The sequence below is a fragment of the Mauremys mutica genome, chromosome 1 (genome assembly GCF_020497125.1).
Source record: "Mauremys mutica isolate MM-2020 ecotype Southern chromosome 1, ASM2049712v1, whole genome shotgun sequence".
NCBI lineage: Eukaryota > Metazoa > Chordata > Testudines > Geoemydidae > Mauremys > Mauremys mutica.
This window is the reverse complement of record NC_059072.1, coordinates 154551796-154577089: the sequence shown is the minus strand read 5'-3', so window position 1 is coordinate 154577089 and position 25294 is coordinate 154551796.

Sequence of the window (25294 nt, the reverse complement as noted above, 5' to 3'; positions counted from 1 at the left end):
AAAAGAGAGGCAAAGTTTGAAAGTGAAAGCTGGAGAGAGAAGATATCATAATCTGGACATTTGGAGCAAAGGTTCACTTTGAAACAGAGGAGGGGCCTCTGTGGTCTCTAAAATTACCATAAATGTCTGTTTATAGGAAGTGGTTGACCGAGCAGATCAGCTTAGGATACCTGAGGGTCTTTAAAACTCCAAGAAAACCTGTGTTTCAGAGATAAGAGGGGAATCGGTGAGAGTTGGGAGCATCAAAGATGGTGGTGAACAGATTTGCTTCAGCCAACCAAGGCTCTGGGAAAACAGGGCTTGGCTGACATTTACCCAGACAGTTCCCCGGACTAGCATCCACATTGCAAAACATGTGCTGTCCATGGGCGGCTTAATCTGCTTGGGAAACAGATAGGAAAATATCCCCACAGGGGAAACATTATATATACTCAAGAGCTCAATTCCTGATGCAGTCAGTGCTCCCTGAGCTGTTGAGCTAGTTCTCTGAATGACTGAACAATAGTGATTTAAGACAAAAGAGTTTACCAAGTCATCTGATTCCAAGCTGTTTCCAGTCATCTGGATAAATGAGATTGGGCGGCGGTGGGGGGGCGGGAATGGAAAGGGGAAACAAGAGAAATGGAGCTCCCAATTACTGGCATGCACATCTCCACATGGACACAGCAGTTAGGACTTGGAGTTAGCAAGCAGCTCATTTGAGCCAAAGCATTAAGTCATTTCCCCCGGGAGGAATAAGACTGAACTTAGAGTCAAGAACTCTGCCAGAAAGTGTAAGGTTGTGGGGAGGGTGGGGACGGGAGAAGCGGCATGGGGTGGGGTGTGTGGAAGAGATGAGAGAAAAATAGGGGGGAGAGGGTGGGGGAAAGGGAGGGAGAGAGAAAAAAAGTAATGAAATAAAGACAGGGAGAGAAGAGCAAGGCTATGGGATAGCTAAGGTGCTACAATGCTTGGTGATCTCTCACATGGTTCTCTAGCTGGTCTGTGGCATAAACAGGTTTGCAGTGGGTAATTACTGTCCTGATGGAGAAAACAGCAAGAGCTTACACAGCCATGTGGCCACAGAGCCTGTCAGCACTCTGTACCTAGATTCAACATTGCCTACAAAAGCAGGCCCCAAAGTAATGCTTCAGTAAGTAGCGGCGAGGAAGTGAGGCACAGCACTGACTTGAGTTCTTTCTCTGAAATGCCTCTGAATATATCATGAGCCTGGCTTCTTTTTTCATGGATTTCAAGGCCAAAATGGACCATTGTGATCATCTAGTCTGACCATAGAACTGTCCCAAAGTAATTCCTAAAGCAGGTTTTTTAGAAAAACATCCAATCTTTTCAAAACTGTCAGTGACGGAGAATCAACCACAACTCCCGGTGAATTGTTCCAATGGTTAATTACCCTCACAATTAAAAATGTATGCCTAATTTCCTGTCTGAATTTGTCTAGCTTCAATTTCCTGCCTCTGGATCATGTTATAGCTTTCTCTGCTAAATGGAAGAGCCCAGTATTTGCTCCTCATGTAGACTGTAATCAAATCACTCTTTAACTTTCTCTGTGTTAAACTAAATAGCTAGACTTAAAGAGCTCAATCACTAGAAGTCATGCTTGCTACTCCTTTAATCATCTTTGTGGCTCTTGTCTGAATCCTCTCCAATTTATCAACTTCCTTGTCAAATTATGGGCACCAGCACCAGGACTGGATGCAGCATTCCAGAAGTGGTCATACCAGTGCCAAACAAATAAAATAACCTTTCTACTCCTACTTGAGATTCCCCTGTTTGTGCGTCCAAGGATTGCATTAGCTCTTTTGTCCACAGCATTACACTGGGAGCTCATATTCAGCTGATTATTCATTATGACCCCCAAATCTTTTTCAGAGTCAGTGCTTCCTAGGATAGTGTCCCCTATGCTATAATAAGGCCTGCATTCTTTGTTCCTAGGTGTATACATCTGCATTTAGCTGTATGAAAACACATATTTTTTGCTTGCACCCAGTTTACCAAGCAATCCAGATTGCTCTGAATCAGTGACCTGTCCTCCTCATTGTGTACTATTTCTCTTCATTTACAATTACATTTTGAGATCTATCACTTAGACAGCTTTTAAAACACTTTATTAATTATGATTTTATGTTTTCTTCTAGGTCGTTAACAAAAAATATTAAATAGCGTATATCCAAGAACTAGTCCTTGTGAGATCCAACTAAGAACACACCCATTTGATGATGATTCCCCATTTACAATTACATTTGCAGACCTATCAGTTAGGCAGTTTTTAATCAATTTAATATGTGCCATGTTAATTTTATATCATTCAATTTTTTTAAATAAAAATGTCATACAGTACCAAGTCAAATGCCTTGCAGAAGTCTAAGTATATTACATCAATACTGTTACCGTTATCAACCAAACTTGTAATCTCACCAAAAAAACAAAACAAAAAAACACCTCATCAGTTTGACAGGATCTATTTTCCATAGGCCCATGTTTATTTGCATTAATTACATTACCCTTTAATTTATTAATTGAATCAAATGTCAACCGCTCCATTATCTTGCTCAGGGTCAATGTGAGGCTGACAGGCCTCTCACTACCCAAGTCAATCTGCTTACCCTCGTAAAAATGGCACATTAGTTTTCTTCTAGGCTTCTGGAACTTCCCCAGTGCTCCAAGGCTTATTGAAATTCAACATTAATGGTCCAGCGAGCCCCTCAGCCATCTCTTTTAAAACTTTTGGATGCAAGTTATCTGGATCTGGTGATTTTAAAAATGTCTGACTTCAGTAGCTTCTGTTTAACATCCTGCAGAAATGCCAGTGGAATGGAAAGAGTGTTATTATCACCATGTCATGAGACAAATCATCTGGTTTTTTCACCAATAAAGCAACAGAAATATTTATTGAACACTTCTTCCTTTTCTGCATTATAATTGATAATTCTACCATTTCCATCTAGTAACATTAGTGTTCTTTTTGTTCCCAATATACTTTTAAAAACTCAGATGGCACTAGATTTTGCCCTGTGTCCTTTTGCTTACTTACACCAGCTTTATTTCAGGCCATCTCCATAGACTTCAGCAGGGTTACTGTTGCTTTACACATGGGTGTGTGGAGGATCACGTCCATAATATTTTGCTCTTCATGGGTAACTTCCTTCCAAAGCTCTCAAAGTGCTTCATGGTGGGTGAAGGCTCCTAACTACCCCATATGAAGTCATTATAGAGCCTATTGTAAAACAGAACCTTAGGGGCAGCGAGGTTAAATGTATCCCCCGCAGTCACATAGCAACTCAGTCAGAGTTAGTAACCAGACTTCTTGACTTTCACTCCCATATTCTAGCCAGAAGAAAATATTGCCTCCCTAAGTCACTATGTCATGCTACACCAAATAGTTTGGTATGTAGGAGGTGTGACCTATATATGTGGGACTATCACATACACATGTCTAATACGAATAGGGATCTTTATTAACGATAGCTGATAGGAAAGAGGAGAACCCATCCGATGCAATAGATGACAGTGGTTGTAGAAGTCTAGAGGTCAATCCAGTACTAATCAAACTCAGTGTTCCAATTGGCAGGCCAGCACGTGGGCATGTGGAGAAGTACACCAAGTTTGTCTCCCTTTGAACAGCAAAGAGGCCTTTTGTCATGGTGTAGCGGGGTGGTTACCCGCTCCTGGCCTGAAAGAGGTTAAAAGCCAGCCCTTGGAGAGGGCTGGGAGCCATAGGCTGGGCTGATTGGCCATGCCCCAAACAGACTCAGCTGGCCCTATAAAGGCAGGGAAGCCAGGGGCAGCACCCCAGAGAAAGGGGCACCAGGGTCCGGGAGGGACACGGGAGCCCAGTGGTAGCAGATTACGGGCCGACAGAGGGCGCTCCAGAGGGCTGGTGAGCTAATTCCCAAGGATGAACAGCAGGAGGTGCTGCAGGGGTGAGTCTGCACTGCTACATATGGGTCTTACTGGCCAGGGAGAAATGGCACTTCCTGCTTTTCCACCTTGTTCAGTTGCCTTATTGGGAATATCTTCATATTGTCTCACTCTCCCCTTCTGATCTTGTGGAGTCTTAAAGGCCTTTTGATGTGCGTGCTCACCTATGCACAAATGCAAGCAAGTGAGGGAGAACTAGGCAAATCCCCATATCCAATCAGCTTGTCTTACTGCCTGTTCCACAATCCATAGTGTGGCCTCTGACTAGAATTGGGTAAACATTTTCAGCTGAAACTTTTTTTTGCCAAAAAATACAGATTTGGCTTGACCAACACATTTCATGAATTCATGTTGATTTCAGCAAATTGTTTCAGTCTAAATGGAAAAAAAGCATACAAAAATCAGAAATGTCAAAACAAACCACTGCTGTTGTAGCCGTGTTGGTCCCAGGATATTAGAGACACAAGGTGGGTGAGGTAATAGCTTTTATTGGACCCACTTCTGTTGGTGAGCGAGACAAGCTTTTGAGCTACACAGAGCTCTTCTTCAGGTCTGGGAAAGGTACTCACAGTGTCACAGCTAAATACAAAGTGGAACAGATTGTTTAGCCTAAGTAGTTAACATATAGTGAAGAGACCATTCAAGGTAAAGTGACCAGTTAACACTTTTGCAGTCATAGGACAAAAAGGAGGTTAAGTAGATTACAAATTGTTGTCATAAACCATAAACCCGCTGTCTTAAAGTCCATGATTTTTAGTGTCTAGGAAGTTATGAATTTAAGCTCCCAGGCTTCTCTTTAGAAGGTATTTCTTTGAAAATGAGGATTGAGAGGTCAGATAGGGATTGAGCACTTTGTGAAAAGTGTTCACCCATGGGTGACAGGCTGTTTTTGTCTTTTATCATTTTTCTGTGTGAGTTCATTTGAGAGCATAGTGATTATCTGCTTTAAGAACATAAAAACTAAGCAGTCATGGGATAAGGGGAAGGTCCTCACATGGATCAGTAGCTGGTTAAAAGACAGGAAACAAAGGGTAGGAATAAATGGTCCGTTTTCAGAATGGAGAGAGGTAAATAGTGGTGTCTCCCAGGGCACTGTACTGGGACCAGTCCTATTCAACATATTCATAAATGATCTAGAAAAAGGGGTAAAGAGTGAGGTGGCAAATATTGCACACTATACAAAATTACATAAGATAGTTAAGTACAAAGCAGACTGCAAAGCCTTACGAAGGGATCTAACTAAACTGGGTGATTGGGCAACAAAATGGCTGATGAAATTCAGTGTTAATCAGTGCAAAGAAATGCACACTGAAAAGCATAATCCCAACTATATATATAGAAGTTATCTGTTACCACTCAAGAAGGAGACCTTGGAGTCATTATGGGTAGTTCTCTGAGGACATCCATTCAAGGTGAAGATGCAGTCAAAAACGATAACAATGTTAAGAACCATTATGGAAGGAATAGATAGTAAGACAGAAGATATCATAATGCACTGTGTAAATCCACAGTACACCCACACCTTGAATACTGTGTGCAGTTCTGGTTGTCCCATCTCAAAAAAGATATATTAGAATTAAAAAAGGTACAGAGAAAGACAACAAAATGATTAAGAGCATGGAACAGCTTCCATACGAAGAGAAATTAAAAAGACTGGGACTTTTCAGCTTGGAAAAGAGACAAACAATGAAGGATATTATAGGGGTCTATAAAATCATGACCGGTGTGGAGAAAGTAGATAAGGAAGTGTTATTTATTCCTTCTCAGAACACAAGAACTAGGGGTCACCAAATGAAATTAATAGGCAGCAGGTTTAAAACAAACAAAATGAAGTATTTCTTCACACAGTGCACAGTCAATCTGCCAGGGGATGTTGTGAAGGTTAAAAGTATAAATGGGTTTAAAAAATAATTAGATACATATAATGAGGATAGGTCCATCAATGGCTATTAGCCAAGATGGTCAGAGACACAGCCCCATGTCCCTGTGTCTCTGACTGACAAACTGGGACTGGCTGCTGGGGATGAATCATTTGATAATAGCCCTGTTCTGTTCATTCCCTCTAAAGCTTGTGGATTTTTCACATCCCTGAGTGACATAGCTAACCCCCGGTATAGACAGCACTAGGTTGATGGAAGAATTCTTCCCTTGACCTAACTACCACCTCCTGAGGAGTTGGATTAACAACAGTGATAGGAGAGCCCCTCCCATTGGTGCAGGTGATCATAGAATCATAGAATATTAGGGTTGGAAGAGACCTCAGGAGGTCATCTAGTCCAACCCCCTGCTCAAAGCAGGACCAACCAACTAAATCATCCCAGCCAAGGCTTTGTCAAGCTGAGCCTTGAAAACCTCTAAGGATGAAGATTCCACCACCTCCCTTGGTAACCCATTCCAGTGCTTCACCACCCTCCTAGTGAAATAATGTTTCCTAATATCCAACCTACACCTCCCCCACTGCAACTTGAGACCATTGCTTCTTTTTCTGTCATCTGCCACCACTGAGAACAGCCGATCTCTATCCCCTTTGGAACCCTCCTTCAGGCAGCTGAAGGCTGCTATCAAATCCCCCGTCCCTCTTCTCTTCTGCAGACTAAATAAGCCCACTTCCCTCAGCCTCTCCTCATAAATCATGTGCCCCAGCCCCCTAATCATTTTCATTGCCCTCCACTGGACTGTCTCCAATTTATCCACATCCTTTCTGTAGTGGGGGGACGCAATACTCCAGGTGTGGCCTCACCAGTGCCGAATAGAGGGGAATAATCACTTCCCTCGACCTGCTGACAATGCTCCTACTAATACAGCCCAATATGCTGTTGGCCTTCTTGGCAAAGTTTTTTTTTTAAAAAATGTTTCAGTCAAACAAAAATGTTAAAATGAAACATTTGGATTTTTTTCCTGCTTTTTTTCCAACCAAAATAATTTGGTGAATTCAACTCAAATTCACTTATTATTTTGGTTACCTGTATCTATATTCTTCAGGTACCTACATGACAAACAGATTTTTAATAATAGGCTCGTCAATCTAGCAGACAAAGGTATAACAAAATCTAGTGGCTCGAAGTTGAAGCTAGACAAATTCGGACTGGAAATAAGATATACATTTTTAAGTGAGAGTAATTAATAATTACAGCAACTTACTAAGGTTGGTGATGGATTCTTCATTACTGACAATCTTTAAATCAAGGCTGGATGTTTTTTCTAAATGATCTGGTCTAGGAATTATTTTAGGGAAATTCTATGGCCTGTGTTATACAGGAGGTTAGACTACGTGGTGACAATGATCCCTTCAGGCCTTAGAATCTAGAATCTATGAACAAAAATGTTTTGCATGAAAAATTTAATGCAGTTCTACTCCTGAATACCTGTGGATGTGAATAGGGAAAGGAGAATTAATTTAGCCAAATTTAGAACAATTACAAAAATATATTCAAGATTTAGAAAAGAACGTCTATCTTTTGCAGTATTCTTGAGTTCTAATGGTCTCTGGAAGAACTTGTGTTCTGGATTGCTGCAGAGGTTTTTTGTGGGTTCTTTTCTGGGTGGGAAAGGGAGGTATTCCTGTGCAGGGCATGAATTACTTTAAACAAGAATCTTTATCATTGGCTTGCTGAACACAGGCTGACGTTTAGTTAGTAAATATGTTTTAAATTAATTTCCCTTTTAAAACCATGATGAACTATGGAGAAACTAAAGGAACAAATGTTTCATGATATTCACAACTTAAATAAGATCATAATAGTTTTGCAGATTTTTCCACCTCATAACCAGCCAGCCTTCCCTTGATTTTGCCTAACATTGATGTCAGGGTAACCAGTCTCGAATTACACAGGAAATCACATTTGCTCTTTTTAAAGACTTAATATTTTTCTAGTCCTCTAGAACTTTCTCAGCATTCCAGGATGTACTAAAAATTAAAATCAACGATCCAGCATGCCTCAACCAACTCTGCCTAAACTCTTGAGAGCAAGAGCAACCGTCTGTGCTTAAATTCTTCAGAGTAGGGTATCCAGGCCTACTAATTTTAAACATTTTTAACTTTAGAAGATGCTATCCTCTTGTCCCCTTTACCACTTCTTCTCTTTCTCTCTTTCCTGGAATGCTTGCATCCCTCTATGCTGACATTTCATTGATGAGAATCATGCCACCAGATCTCAATTATTCCCATTATGTCACACTCTCTCTGTGGGCTTGTCTACGTGGAAAGTTACTGTGTGGCAAGCTCAGGTGTGACTCTGTAATGCACCAGCTTGCTGCATAGTACATCCCATGTGGACACTGCAAGAGTGAATTGAAAGTCCTGAGTGTGGTTTGGCATACTGGGACTTTTAGTGTGTTTTAGCAGCGTGCACATGGGAAGTTACTGTCAAGCAGATTGGTGCGCTATAGATTCACGTCCTGTCTTGCCTCAAAGTAACATCTTGTTACTTCCACTGTTCGTTTGTGCCTAGAGACCTGGGCTAGATTCCTTGATGCAGCGCGTCCCCTTTCAGTCACAGAGCCAGCAGATTTTGGCTGTAGAGCCAGCAAATCCAGACCCAGAAGGATTGCCCCACTGCACCAGGCATCCTCCAGTGGCATAGAGTTAGAAATGGGGGCCCAACACCAATTCCTGGCTGTGGTTTGGTCGATGGGAGTATTGGCAGTCTGTGGAAGTTGGAACAGTCTTCAGTCTGCCCTAACCCAACCCAGAAGAAGCAGCCTGCACAGTGGCCCCAGCTTTCTGTGATCTTTGCACTGACACCCCTGACTCATGCTGTGACCTCCTCAGGTGGGCTCCAGAACCTGGCTCTTACTTAAAAGATTGCTCCGTTTTATTCATATTTGTCCCTGGTCCCTTGTTTAGACATAGGGAGCTACAGGTGGATGGGAGGATGGGCAGTGACACACGCTGAAGTCCCAGATCCTGCACAGTCAGGCAGCTGCAGTGCAAATGTCATCCACTCCTACTGTCAAAAGTGGGAGCCCTGTCCAGCTCAGTTCACCCATCCTAATCAAATGGCCAGCAGGACCAAATGATGCATTATGAGTTTTGTGTTTGGAACTCGCTTAAAACCTGCTGGTCTTATTCCAACTCCAGGCCTGAAAGAGATTTGCCGTCATGTCTAGGAAGAGAGAAACTTTAACTCTTGGCCTCCAAACTTCTTCCTGGGAAGAAATGAGAAAGAAAAGAGGGTATTAGTAAGAGGTCCCAGAAATCATGATTTATTTATATTTCTCATTGAAGCAAACCTTCCCTGCCTGGCATCAGCTGGGCTGGGCGGTGTGAAGACAAGTGGCTCACAGCTCACATGATGCAATGGAAAAGCAGCAGGCAGGGACGAGAAACGTCTGAACTTTATTTTTACAAAGTGTGGATCTTTGGTGGGCTGCAGAGTACACTGGAAATCAGACCCTTCACCCCAGGATCCTGCAGCTGTCCCTCTCCCCTCTAATTTTTCTCTGTCAGATTTCAGAGCTATAATTAACTCCAAGACCTTAGCGATACCGTGTGAATGTGAATGTGAATGTGTGAGCCTGAGCTCCCTTGCGCAGTTGGGCCTAATCCTCTATGGAAGACTGGCAGATTTTCGTGGCAAATAACTTTTTTAACTAATTCACTTCTAAATGTCTCCTCTTTCTCCCCATGCCAAAAATCTGATGATGCTCCTTAACCTTGACCTGAAACACCCCTAGCGATTCCAGTGCTTGGCTCCCCTCACTGCTCTGCCAATTCCCCTCAGTCCATTAATGCACTGGAAGGGGGCTCTCAAGGGCCTCCAGAAACCCCAAGTTAAAATTCTGCCACTCAACCAAAAGAAGGTTGAGTTGATTTCCCATCCTCTGATGAACTCACACCTCTCTGGAAACTGCTGAAACACTCTTACCACACATCACCTTTATCTCTGGAACTCCGAAACAGCCACATATGTGTATAAATATAATGTTGCTTCTGGGATGCACCTCAGTGCACCAAGTGGCAAAGATTTTAAAAAACTCTTCATAGGAGAGGATCCCCTGGACCTGCTATTGCTGTAACCCACCTTTCACCCCCACAGTACAGACTCTACACATTGTGCTATGCCGGCAATATGCATTGCAAGGAGAATGATAAACATTGCCAGTATTGGACAACTTAGTAGAAAAGTATTTGCCAAAAGGCTGGTGCTTTCCTTCTTAGTTGGGGGGTGGGGAGGGAGACTAGCTTTTGTGGCAGCCCCTTGTTAAAGTATTGGCAGCACATCACTGCCTCAATCCTGACCTCCAGTACTGCTTGCTGTTCTGTTGTTGGGCTCCAGAGCCAACCCTGCCAAGGTATGGTTTGTATTGCCCTAGTGCAGGGGTAGGCAGCCTATGGCATGCATGCCGAAGGCAGCACACGAGCTGATTTTCAGTGGCACTCACACTGCCAGGGTCCTGGCCACCGGTCCGGAGGGCTCTGCATTTTAATTTAATTTTAAATGAAGCTTCTTAAACATTTTAAAAACCTTATTTATTTTACATACAGCAATAGATTAGTTATATATTATAGACTTATAGAAAGAGACCTTCTAAAATATTACCGGTACACGAAACCTTAAATTAGAGTGAATAAATGAAGACTCGGCACACCACTTTGAAAGGTTGCCAACCCCTGCCCTAGTGCCTAGGAGCCCCAGTCATGGACCAGGACCCCGTTGTGCTAGGTGCTGTACAAACAGAACAAAAAGACAGCCCCTGTCCCGAGCAGCTTACAGATTTACCCTGTTTCTATATAGTGAATTGTTCTGCATGCAAGCCTGATTTCTGTGCGCATGTCTGTTACCCAAAAGTGTTTGCCAAACAGGTTGTAAAATTAAAAGTGCCATAAAAATCATGAAAAACTTAAGTGTGTTTAATGATGCAAGGAGGCTGTTGAAACCATGCATATACGCAGCTGCCCTTGTTGGGGGCTGATATATGATTTTGTTGAACAATGGAAAAATATTGCCCATAACAGGAATTGCTCTTTAGCAGGACAAAGAACAGTGTAAAGTCTGCACAGAACAGGAAGCTTGTTGGCCCTGAGGATAATAATACTCAGCACTTCTTATCCATAGATCTCCAAGAGCTTTACAAATCCTCTTACAAATGGAGAAACGGAGGCACAGGTGCCTTGTCTGAGAGTTTTACCAGTTTAACTAAAATTGGTTTTTAAATTGCTTGAATTAAACTGGTGTGAACCCTTGGGTGAGCACTCTTAAATTAATTTTGAATTTGGCTTGTGTCAGTTTAGCATGTTTTCCTTACCTGCTTTACCTAAATCCATGTAAGCCAGTTTCTATCAGTTTCAGACAGGCCACACAAGGGTGGCACTGGCTGAATTAAATTGATTTAAAAAAAAATCTTGTCTAAAATGGTGAAACTTGTAATATAGACAAGGCCATAGTGGGGAAATGGTGTAGTTATGATCAGAGAATGAGACAGTAGGAGAACTAGAAGGAGAATTCAGGTCTTCTGACTTCTAGTATAGTGACCTGTCCACTGGAACACTGTGCTGCCAGAATACTGTGCTTCCCTGCTGGAGACCAGAGTAGAAGAGCAACCCCACAGCTTCCTCAGATTGGACTGGCACCCTTGGGAATGCTGTGGGAGTGACAATTTCAGCCTCTGAGCTAGGAGGAATTACTTCATTATATCTGAGCTCCTCAGTGGTAATGCAACACACTCAGAGCTGTTGGCCCTTTTGACCTCAGGGTGTTTCCGGTGTTGTGGCCCCAAATATGAGCAGGCAGTGCGTAGAAAAAGGTCATGTTAGAAGGCTGTTCGAGCTGCACTGTAAGGCTTGAGATGGTGATCTTGTGCCTTCGCTTGAAAGATCCTTACTGCAAGAAAGCCAGACAGTGGGTTGAAATAGCTTGGCAACAAAAACAGAAGAGGTTTTTTTTACTTTATTTAAAGTCAGCATATACATTTCTAATTCAGTCTAATCCATCTAGGTTCTTATACCATATTAATCACTGAGATATATTAGCACCTTATACTGTCATCTCTGTCACCGCAGAATGCTGCTGCTACCACTGTCTCATCACAGTCATTCTAATGACTTGTCACTAGATTTTATTGAAGCAACAAAACACTGAACAAGCCAAAATCAACCCCGTTGTAACTGTTGACTGCGATAGAGTGCTACTGGAGTGAATTCAGCTTCTAAGTTCTTGGTTATAAAGAGAACTACAAGCACACAAGGAAATTATTTCAGATGTTAGTGGTAAATACAGCAAGGTGAATACTGCCAAAAATTGCTTATCAACATTTGTTTAAAATTGTAAACCAGTTTACATTGACTGGGTTTGTATCACTTTGCTGTTTTCCTTCCTGTGAATACTCTAAGTTAATAGTTTGTACTTGCAGCAATGCTTGATGAAATCACAGATTTTAAGAGAATATTGCAGAATATTCACAGAAAGTAAATTTCAAACTTGTGATCACAAACATTTGTACCGGGAATCTTATTCTAAGCATTACACTCATCTAATCAGGGAACAGAAACATACCAACTGACCTCTGTGTCCCAACAAACAAACTCAATTTTTGGATTGTGACTATCAAATAATTGAGTCAGTACTTACAGCAATCAGTTTATAAACTGAAATATGTTAGTATAAAACAGTAGTTGAGCAATTTCTAATAACAAATACATTAGTGGTAATCATGATTTCTTTGCAGAAAATTTAGGAACAGGAAAAAAGACTACATTTGACAAATTAATTGTGCATACCACAAATAGTTTGACCCTCATTAGTCACAAAGATTGAAGAAATGGGTCCCTATGAAGTGAAAGGGCATATAGTAATAGTGTTACCTAAAAGTATAACTGGACAGCTGACCAATTTATAGTCCTGGCATATATCTCCAGCCAAATCACATTAGGAATACACTAATGTAGAAATCATTTAAAGTTGTTAGTAAATCTAAATTACCTTATATTAAGCATATCATAGCATTATGGAAATGTCTTGACTTTAAAAACAAACAAACAAAACCATATTTATATTCCTAACATGCTTAACATTCAGCACAGAGTGAATAATGTACAGGATTATGCAGCTGGTGTACTCGAAACATAAATACTGCACACAGAGTTCAATTAGATACACTGTATTGTGAAGTATTCAGTAGGAAAATGACAACTCTGAATACAGTCTAAGATCACATACATATGTTTCTCATACATATGTATGAACATACACTATATCTACTACTTTTATGTTCCATTTGGGGAAGGTAATTTTTGCTATAACTTTGGAATTTCCTTTCCCAAATCACCGATGTAAGTAGCCACCTAAAAACAATAAAGGGTTAAAACTGTTCTCTTGAACTTAGCAGCAAAATTAGTATGGGGCTGAAAACGCCAGCTCGCTGATTGATGGGTTCATATGGGGCGACCTTCACATTAGCAACGCGACTTTGGTTGCTAGGTAAACATGGGCAGATGGATCCAGCTCTAGTGATTTTCAGCAGTGACGGGTGGCAAAGGTATTTCTGATCCACATTACACCATGCGGATTCCATGAAAATGACTTGGCATGGGGCAGAAAGTATTACATTTGCTTGACAAATAATTACCTGATATCAGCTGAGGTTTTTTCAGAAAGGTTATGCCGCAAATAACCAGCATTTACATAACTTAATTTTGCAAAGTGATCAAAAAATTAGATAGCTATTTTACTAAAATTCAGCCCTGCCACTGATTGATGAAAGCCAATCATCATGAACATGCACATGGGTTTCCTAGCAATTGCATTGCCGCTGCCACATTGGTTTGTTTGGAAGTATAAGGGGTATATTTTCCTTTTTCTTTTTTTGTTGCACATAGTCTCCCAGCGGCAAGAATGTAGCATTCAGACAGGATACTAACCACGGTGTTCTAGTTTCAAGGAGGCATCTTTGCATATGAAGGACTTCAAATCAGAAGTTATTATCGATTCTCCTCTTTAAGTAGTTCTTTTTTTTTTCTTGGTCTAGTACTCTGCAATAAAGCCCACAATTTTAAATGATGTGCGCCCAATTTAGTCATGACAACTCTTTTTCTTCAATGGGAAATATTTCACACATGTAAAAACACTGTTGTGGATGTGTACAGAGGAAGATTTGCTGAACCCTTTATAAGAGTGGTTTTCATCCTGAAGCCTTTTCTCACACTGAGTCAAATGCCATTCTGAGCACGTGCAATGTTTATAGCTGAATTCTGTTCAGTCAGTTTTCAGTCTAAGATTTCTATGGTAGGGGTCCACGGACCACAGGTTGAATTTCCAAAGGGGTCCGCACCTCTGTTTGAAATTTGTTATGGGTCTGCAGATGAAAAAAGATTGAAAACCACTGCTTTATACAAGCACACTCAATACTGTGTGTTATCTTGCCAGGACAATGTCCTCAGTGTATGTGTGTGGTGTATGTGTGTGTGTGAAATAATTTCTGTTTACACCTTCTGTGCTGTGTGTAACCCTTCCTCCTGGGATAATGGTGTGTGTGTATGTGATATAATTTCAGCGACAGTCTCTGTGTGGTGTGTCCCCTCCCCAAGATGATGTGCCCTGTGTATGTTTGTGTTGTGATATAAAGTTTCTATCACTGTTCAAACTTCTTCCCTAGTGGTGGCAGCATTTCAGTGGTGGTTGAAAATATTCCCTTTATTTGTAGGGTCATATCATTCCCCTTGCTCTATAGCATAGAAGAGAACAAATGAGCACAAATATTGGCTATATGTTACTGTTCAATGTAGGGAAGGAGGAGTGGAATCTACATAGCACTGTGCCCCTGGGTGATAGATACTCCTCCTTGAGACCAACCCTGGGACTGGTGTCCATCTGATTTCAGCTAGAGCTGGGGAGAACATGCCCCAAGTAAATCAGGGAAGTATCCATCGCTCCTATTTCCTTTTGGAGGTGATCTATCTATCTATCTATCTATCTATCTATCTATCTATCTATCTAATCTTACACCATGCTTGTCCATGTTATATAGTATCTGAGCACTGTTCTAAGGTTGAGTCTAGTTTCCTCCATCCCTTCCCACAGGTTAACAGAATTTTTAAATTTAATCAACACTTCTTCCCCCCTCTCCCTTCTCTCTCCACGTCCATAGTCCATGGCCAGTTGCCAAGAACACTGTTACAAGTTTGACCTAAAGTTGGACAGTTTTGTAGCTCCAGTAGATTCATAGATGTCATGGGAGATAATCTGAAAATCAAGATCATCTGTGGGAGTGTTAGGGCCAAAATGGAGTCCAACGGACTGCAGAACTGAGGGAGCTTGAAACTGTAAGGACTTGGTCCCTAAATTGAAGATCAACTCTAGTGTGTAGTCTAGCTGTGTGCATTGATCCAGACATTATCTGCTGGAAATTGAAGGTGAACCTGACAGTTAGAACATTCTGGATAGGCCACAGCCACAGCCAGCTCACCAGTGATGGCATGGCTTGTAACAGAGCCATGCTGCCAAGGATGAAGGAAATAGGGACTTGGCAAAGATGTCCCAAGGTTGAGACTGGGATAACTTGTAGATCTTTCAGCTCCACCCCAGTGTTAGGAGGCCATGCCCTCTGCAACAATATCTCCTACAGAACCTCTCTGGGCTTCTCTAAATTACCCTCAGCTGCAGTGATCCCTAAGGAGCAGTTCCACTGCTGAGAATAGCCAGATTCCAGCTGGGCTTCACGCACACATCCTCACCTCCCCCAACCATGCCTTTGACTTGGTCCCTGTGTCTGGTGCTGTGTGTGGTGTGTGTCTGTGTCTATGAGCATAGAGCTATTATGCCAGCCCTGCAGTGCCCAGGGAATCCCCGCTATACATGTATATTCCCCAGGGCTGGAGATGGCTAGTTTACAGCCCCATCTGCACTGCTAGAGCAATGTAAAGAGGCCACCCTACACCTGTGACTGGGGCTCCTGGTGCAAGGCAGTGAAGATGATGCACTATTATATAAATAGTTGTTTGGCTTATTTATAAATAAATAGCTGCACAGGCCAGCCTGAGGTTTATTTTTCCTTCTTCACACTAACCTGATTTTTCTCTAACATGTAGCATTGAATTCATTTTAAAGTTCTGAATTTGTGATATTAAAATGATTTCATCACTGTCTGGATACTAAGGTCCCAAATCTGCACAACTTATCTGTGCTTAACTTTTATTTACATGAGTAGTCCCATGGACTTCAATAGGACTGCTCATGTGAGTAAAGTTAAGCATGTTTGCAGGCTCAGGGCCTAAAACAGCTTCATCTTTTAAAAATCTCTCAATGGTGCGTTTTTTGTAAGCCCTCGCTTGCATGGCGGTTCCCAGCAAGATTCATCCAGCCAGTAAAGTTAAATCTTACTCACATTACTGCACTAGGACTACCTAGATGAGTAAGGCAAGATAGATTTGGCCCTACATCAATGGTCCACATGCAAATGAGGGGGTAGTGCAATGCAGTGCAACTTACACAAGCCACACACGTTGCGCGCACACACAAACAACTTTGGTAAAATGGATGGTGAAGCTTCTCTAAATGAACCAGTACCTGACTAAAATGGCCTCAGTGTTTTTCCCACTCTGGTTTATTGTGTAAATGTCACCATCATTCACTCTGTATTTACTCCTCCTGAAATATTTCCCTTAAGTCCATTACTAACACAATGTCATTACACTTGCACTAAATAATAGACATTACCTAACATTACATAATTCATCAAAGGCATCATAACCTCAAAGGCTAGATTCTGCTTAGTCCTTAAACAGGCACACAGTGACAGGGGAAAAAGTAAGGAGTCTCCCTCTCCTTGCTCAGCCTGCATACAGCTAAATAGAATTGCTGTCCTTGCACTCAGGAAAGTTCACAGACTGCTCCCCATTTACAAACTTGCTTTCCTACAGTAACCCAAAAAGAAAAGTGAAGAAAAATAGAGACTAGCTGGAACAATGGCTCCACCTACTAGACACCAGCTAGCAGAACTGGCCTAGTGCACAGGGAAAGAATGCTTTACCCCTTACGGTTAAGATATTTCAAAAAGGCCTATGGGAGTTGTGCACCCAACTCCCAAAGATGTTCAATGGGATTTGGGAATGAAACTCCCTTTGGCTCTCCTGAAAATCTTAGCCTGAAGGGGCTGTAGCAGTGTGTCCCTCTCCCTGTGTACTGGGAAGCTTCAGGAGATACTGTAGAAATATAGAAAACTCAAGCACTCAATTTTTTTTTAAATTCTGCTTTCACTGAAGGGATTCCATATATAGCTATAGATGTCGATGCTTGTGATCTTCTGAGTCACCCCATGAGAAGAATGACAACTTTTGCTAGAGGAAAAAGTACAAGCAAAGTGAGAAACTGCAACTGAAAAATTCCAAACAAAAATGTATAGCATTTTAGTCAAAAATACAATATAAAACCCAACAAGGTGCTAAAAGAGGAAATCATGTTTCACATGTTCTGCATGCTTGTTTACCTTCAGTTTATGGTATTACGAAGACTTTCTGTGTCTAACTATAAACTATAAGTAACTTCCTTTTTTTCTATTTTGTTTCTCTTGTTTAAGTGGCAATATTTTTATATTGACAGATCAGATTTTGGCAGGCACAATGCAGAGACACATCTTTTATACTTAATAAAAAAGGTATTAATAGCATCTTCCATACAGTATTGTAATTCTACATATTCATTATTGGTTTATGATAGTGCCCACAATGCACTAGGCCAGGGATTGGCAGCCTTTGGCGTGCGGGCCATCAGGGAGATCCGCTGGCGGGCCGGGATGGTTTGTTTGCCTGCGGCATCTGCAGGTTCGGCCGGTCGCGGCTCCCGCTGACCGCAGTTTGCCGTTCCAGGAGAGTGGGGGCTGCATGAAGTGGCAGCCAGCATGTCCCTTGGCTCATGCCACTTTCCACAGCCCCTGCTGGCCTGGGGCAGTGAGCTGCAGCCAGTGGGAGCTATGATCGGCTGGGCCTGCGGACACTGCAGGTGGACAGGCCGGCCCGGCCCGCTAGTGGATTTGCCTGATGGGCCGTGTGCCGGGGGTTGCCGACCCCTGCACTAGGCATTTCCCATCCTTTCAAGAAGGGACAGTCTCTGCCCTTGTAGCTCATAGTGTAACAACAGATAGAGGTTAAGAGAAGGGGAAGCAAATGGGGTTATTTATACAAGTCAATTCTATTCATTGTAGATAGCAAACCAGAATGGGTGTTTTGACTTTGATATTTAAAATCAAATCTGGAGCCTCAAAATAGAAGGGTGGATGGTGCTTCCTGCATCAGGCATTCCTTCACACAGAAAATGGGCTCTTAAATATACCAGGCCAGATCCTCAGCTGGTGTAAATCAGTGACTGGCTTCAATGAAGCATTGCTGATTTCCATCAGCTGAGGATCGTGGCCCACTGTAACTTTTACATTCAAATCCTGTAACAGAATTGGTAAATCTATCAGTCCTTATACATGTGAATGAATTCAAAGGGACAGCTCAGTAAGGTACTGCTTACTTGGAGTAAGGTACTGCTCAGTATGAGAATTGTGGCAGGATCTAGTCCATAATGACTTCTCACATGAGTAAGGATTGCAGAACCAGGGTTCGGTGGATCTAGAATGAGACAAAGCATTCTGGAATGGGTTACGTTACCTAGAGAGGTGGTGGAATCTCCTTCCTTAGAGGTTTTTAAGGTCAGGCTTGACAAAGCCCTCGCTGGGATGATATAGTTGGGGATTGGTCCTGCTTTGAGCAGGGGATTGGACTAGATGACCTCCTGAGGTCCCTTCCAACCCTGATATTCTATGATTCTATGATTCTATGAGTATTTAGAATACTATAGACGATCACATTTTGAGCAAAAATGAACATAAGAATGAGAAAAAGACATTCTGTACACCATTGTTCATACCAAAGTGGACCATAGTTATTTGGAACCCCAAAACAGAAAGAGTAAACAGTTACACCAGTGTCCCCAACCTTTTTCATCTGGCGGGCACCAGACGACGAGCCATGGAGGACCGTGGCAGCGGCTGAGCATCCGCCAAAATTCTGCCGACAAGCAGCAACGTCAATAGGCATCGCCACCGAAATACCACCGAAAATTGGTGGCATTTCGGCGATGACGCCTCTGGATGACGTAGCTTGTCAGCGGCATTTCGGCGGATGCTTGTCCACTGGCCAGTACTCGGGCGCACTTAGACGCCATGGCGCCCACAGGCACCGCATTGGGGAACCCCTGATTTACACATTAGCATCAAATCTCCAACTGTTAAAAAAACCCTGAAGCCACTTTCACATTATAAGCATCTAGGAATGATTCCACTAAATTGTGGGAAGACATGAGTTTTCAATCAGTTCTAAGTCTTCCATAGCTGCTTCATTCTGATCAAATAGAACTGAAGAAATTGGACTCACAGAGCAAGGGAATTACATGCCTCATCAAAATCAGTAAAGACATACTTCCTTCCTCTAGCAAGACACACAATCCAGCAGGAAAATACATGGCAAAAGTAGATGTAATTAATCTTTTAAACAAAATATTTTCTGTGGGCTTCTGGTTCCTTTACAAAGTCTGGAAATCTAAGTATTGGTATATTTTAAAAATGATTTATTTTATTTATTACCAATATCACTTTAGACTATGAAAATTGGAAGAATTTCAAAAATTTCAATTAATTTACTTTTAATTCCTTATACTACTTACAATGAAAACAGACTAGATAATGTCCCTAAAATCTGAAAGTGGAATTTGCTCTGAATTCTTCCAGAATTCTTCTTTGCCTCTATTTTTCTGAAAAGCAACCTGAGAGATACTTCGGTAATAAATTACTGTTCAGAGGTGCTTATGTCTCCAGGAGTAAACACAAATATTCAGCCAAATGTACAAAGCAGTGTATGAATATACAAATGCATGGACGTTGACAAAATTATTTAAATACAGATCATAGAGGGAAGAGAACCTATATACAAAGCATATTTAATACACAAATGCTGAACCATTATGACAATGAAATTAGTGTAAGTTCACTAAGAAGAATGGGGAAAAAAACCCACCCAGGCATTACATGTGTATCTTAAGTTTTTAAAGACTTGTATGATACTTTTTCTCTAATAGAATAGAATATGCGATCACGTAGTCAAAGGCTGTATTGTGATAAATGTATGGGCACAAAGGTGCAATGTTAAGGTTCCACGTTCAAGAGTTCAGTGGTTTGTCATCTACTAAGAATGCTATTATTTGAGAAGGACAAATGTTAATCTAAAGTTCTCCTTACAGCTACAGTTTCTGATTGCTTTAGTCTTCAAGCTATCTCTTAGGCCTCATTAATGATCCCTTACTCACAAGGAGCAGTACCTTTCCATGCAAGTAGGCCCATTGGTTTGGATAATAAGATACTTCTTAATGTGAGTAAAGGTATCAATGTCTGGTTCATAGTGATTGTGAGGCTGATCCAATTCCAATTGCCATCAATGGAATGACTCCCTTTGACTTCAATGGACATTAGATTTGGGCTTTAAGGGAATATCCGCACTGCAATTAAAAACCCCTGGCTGGCCTCTGCCAGTTGACTCGGTTTGCAGGACTCAGGCTAAGAGGCTGTTTAATTGCAGTTTAGATGTTCAGACATGGGCTGGGGGCCAAATTCTAGGACTGTGCAAGATGGAAGGGTCCCAGACCTTGGGTTGCAGCCCCAATGTCTACACTCCAATTAAACAGGCCCTTAGCCCGAGCCCCAAGAGCCTGAGTCAGCTGGCACGGGCCAGCCAGGGGTGTCTAACTGTAGTGTAGACATGCCCTGGCTGAATTCAATGTGGAAAACAAGGGAGGGGGAAGAGAGGGTCAGAAGTAGAGCAAACATGCAAATAAACTTGGGTGAAAACATACAACTGAGTTCAAATCTCATCACCAAAGAGTAAAGAGATCTAAAGGGTCTCTATGAGACATCTGATATAATCAAATTATCCCCTTGATGCAGACAGATGGAGGCTGAGCCCTAAATCTGGACAATGTTAAGAATAAAAGGGGGGAGCTGCTGTAGAAGTGCAGCACAAATTAAAATCATAATAGATTTGTATTGCTTTGTCAGTTTTCATCCAGTGTCTATCCTTAAAATCATAGACTGCTGTCAACAGTTGGACTTTCCAGCTAGGAGACACAAATCTGTGTCTCTCAGGGAATTTCTCTGGCCTGTGTTTGATTTTTCTTTCATTCTCCTCCCCAAACAATTACATTATTGCTATCCGCACTACTTGTTTTAACTTAGCTTGTAACACTTCATGGTGCGGTTAGCACTAATCATGGCTTGTGCCTGCCCACAATGGGAGATTCTCAAAGGTAGAGATGCCTAACTGCCATTTATGCTTTTCAAAATGTCTCTCAACAGGGTTAATATATGGTTAGCGACAGAGGCAGTTAGCAGTGGCAGTGTTCCTGGTGCCCACGAGAGATGAATTATTGTTGTCTCCCTGTAATCTGCTCTGCACACTGTTGTTTTGCTGCGTACATGTGACCCTGTAAATGTTCCTGTGGTAGCCGGTTTGTCTAATCATCCTTCCTACCAGATCTCCATGTGGTAGGACATTGTCCATGGTACCACCCTGTGTGCATGTCTCTATCTCCTTGTGACTGAGGCACTGAGCAGTGAAATGGAAGTTCTACCTCCTCTGGCATTAGTCTGGACTGTGCAGTAACTTTCTTCCCACTGTTACCTGGCTCCTTGTCTGGGCATTATTACTCTAAGGGTGACAAACAGGGATATTAAACTATGAGACTATAATGTCACTGAAAGAATTTGTTTGGCTGGGCTGGTGAAAGCTCATGCTCACATATGATGGCATATGTGATGGCAAAGGAAATGCTCAGAAAGAGTTGAATAGTTACAGTGGGAGTTTAAGCCCCCACCCAGTGATGTTAGTGAAATGTTACTGATTGTGGCAGGGGCTGCAGATGTCTCTAGGCAGCAGCATTAGCAAGTTGTTATGAGGTGGAAAAGCAGAGGAGATATATGGTTTCTTGTGGCTGTGTTAATGTGCCCTGATCTCTGAGCACATCCTCTTCTCTTCTGGATCCAGTGAGAGCGGCAGGAAAGGGATTGCCACTATGAGGTTCCCCCGGAGGAAGGACTTTACAGGCTGTGAAATGTCATTTCTGCTCTGACTTCAATTTCTGGTAAAGCTGGTTGCTTTTATCAGCCCAGCCCAGTCTCCTTGCCCTGGATGAATAAAGATTAGGTTAGTGAAAGGGAGCCCACCCTCCAGCTAGGGTTTATGGCTTTTGTAGCACTCTTCCATCAGCAGTAAGTGTGTGATGATAATGCTTGGTTATTATTAACACACCTCACTGTCACCTGACCCAAGGGAGACCTTCAAAAAGAAAAGGGAGCTCTAATGTATGTGGCTGTGAGAGCTTCCCCGCCATGGAACTGTGCATTGGTATTCTGGGTTCCCCATCCCTATGTTAATGATGATGACCCCCAATGCATTGCCTACTTCTATTCACATGTGTTCTGAACTGCAGTGGAGACTGGGCATTGGACAATCCCAGCTCCATTGCAAGTTGAGCAGGCATATGAATGGGAGATAGTGAGCAATGGCAAGTACAACTGAGGTCTTCGTGTGGTAAATTGACATGGTTTTGCAAAAAGAGCTGGGAACGCTGGCTTGGAGCTGCTGTAGGTGCGGATCAGTGTGTGTGAGTGTACAACTGAGCGAATAATTGATTTTTCAGTTTGGGGCGCCAACCCAAAAAATATTGGGGAAAAATGAGGTTGTTTTGAACCAAAATTGATTTTTTCTGGTTTTTATCACCAAAACAGAAACACTGGAAAAAATATGGTTTCAGATCAAAACACATCGGAAACTAAACTAACTTAAAAGAACGTCATTTTTTTAGGAGAGCAGGGGCTTAACTTTAGTTAGCGTTTGGAGTGTTTCTTTATTCAAATTTTTTTTTCTTTTTTGCTTCATTTTGGATTTGGGTATTTTCCATCCCTTTTTTTTTTTGGTTTCTAAAATAAATATAACAATTTCAAAATGAAATGTTGTTTCCATATGAAAAGTCAAAATACACCTCTACCTCGACATACCACTGTCCTCGGGAGCCAAAAAATCTTACCGCCTTATAGGTGAAACCCTGTTATATCAAACTTGCTTTGATCCATCGGAGTGCGCAGCCCCGCCCCCCTGGAGCACTGCTTTACCGCGTTATATCCGAATTCGTGTTATATCGGGTCGCGTTATATCGAGGTAGAAGTGTATTTCATTTTGAAATGGTTGACATAAACTGACTTTAAAAAAAAAACATTTTGGGGGCGGGGGGGAGCAAGCTGAATTTGTGAAAAGTTTTGGGTTCCCTGAAAAATCTGAATTTATGATTTGCCAAAAAAAATGCAACCTTCTCTGTGAGTTTGTGTATGTTTCACTGTTGTATCACTAAACCTGTGATAAATCTCATCTCTGAGAGGTGCAGAAGTAAGCTAGAACCTAGTGAACTTTCAGGGCTCTTCCCAAGCACAGCCAGGTCAGAACAGTAATCTGTTATATTCTGTTACCCTTCCCACAAACACGCACAGAGGGATAGCTGGCATTTCACTGGATGAATCCAAAGGCTGATTCTCTTGAGTCTGGATGCTAATTTCCATTTTTGCACAATGCTGCTCCACAATGTCATCTCCTCATGAAGGCAGAGCTGTATGCTAGCAAGAGGCGAGTTAGGATCTCACAGAATCCTGGAATCCTCCTTTGGCCTGGAAAGAGTTCTCTTATACTACCCTACTGCACTGTTGTAGGAGCCTTACATTGCAAGATGATCATAAATCTTGACATTTATTCGCAGTTTGCCTTGCAGCAGTTTAAGCCAGTCATCACTGGTCATCTCTGACCCTCCAGATCAATTACTTCATTTCTACCTTGCAAATCACTGTCACATCTTGTGAATACAACTGTGATGTCGCCGAGTGTCACCGTTCTGTTTGGAACGATGATTTATAAATGGGGAAGGAGATGTGGGGCTATTTTTAGACATCTTGACAGGATGCCATACACAAGTTTGCTGACTATTTTCCACCATTGAGCTATGCTGTCTCTGATTGTTAGCTCAATACCATTTTCTTTGCCCTTTTTCACCCTGCCTCCATAGGTGAGGTTCCAAGGAGTGACGTGTTACCGAGTGAGATAAATGGGAGAGGGTTGCACCCATATTTCCCCATACGCTTGTCAGGAAATGGCTTTCACTGTCTATTTTTATGATGACTTTTATAATGTGTATTACACAACAGAGACAGTCACTGAGCATGTTAGAAAATCCACCCTAAATAGACAAGACAGACAAAGAGCGGAAGTAACAAAACATTATTATTAAAGGGATGGAACTGAAGCATGGAGAGATTAAGCTATTTGCCCAAAGAATCTGTAACAGAACTTAGACTACAATCCATATCGATGGGGTATCAGCTCACTTCCTTAACCATAAGACTACTTTTCCTCTCTGGTTAAGTTTAAACCCCAGAAAGCCTGGCCCGGATCCTTCTCCTACTGAAATGACAATTCAAGTTTTTCTATGGACTTCAAGGCATCCAGGATCGAGTCACAAGAGGCTATAATAATAGGCCACATCATTCCACTACAATCTCCCCAAACTCTCCTTCATAAGGAATACATGTCTTGTGCACCTACTGAAAAAGATGAAAACAAGGAGACCCCCAGGCTGCCATTCTTGGAGCTCCCTTCTGGGCTCTAAAAATACGCCTTCTCCTGATATATTTCAGTACTAATTAAGTTTTCACTGTCCCTCCCACAGAGGGTTATCAACATAGTTTACAAAGTGTCATCTTTTAGCAACTGCTCAAGAGCTGGCTGTTTCCCATCCCACCCCCCATACAGCCTCGGACATGTTTACATGTCCTCTTTACATAAACATAGAGACCAAAAAAAAAAATCCCTGTTGTAGCTTGAATAGTTTCAACCAAAGAGAAAAAATCTCTTGCCAAGTTGTTCAGTAGCTGGAAATCACTTCTCATGTCCACAGACCAGTCTTTCTTTTTATTTTGAAATGACTAACCATATTGTGATTAATGGCTCACATAAATGGGCTCAAAATAAATCTGGCACAAATGTGGGGAAGGAGGAGGGTAGATGGGATAGTAGCTAGCTGGGACCAGAGCAGGACATAGGTAGCGTGAATGGCATAGCGGGCACTGAGACAGGAAAAAATGTTTTGTGCTATTTGTGGCTTAGGATTGCAGCTGCACATGGTCTTGCTGTCATGTAGCAAGGCTCAAAGCCCAGCGAAATGGAAGCCTGCATTGCATACTCTCTCATCTCTCCTAGATCGCTGTTACTAGTACTTCTCTACAAGGATCATGCACAGTTTGGTAATAATTCCTCTTTACTAAAATGCTAATGAAACTCTTGGCTCAGTACACAAACAATATAAGT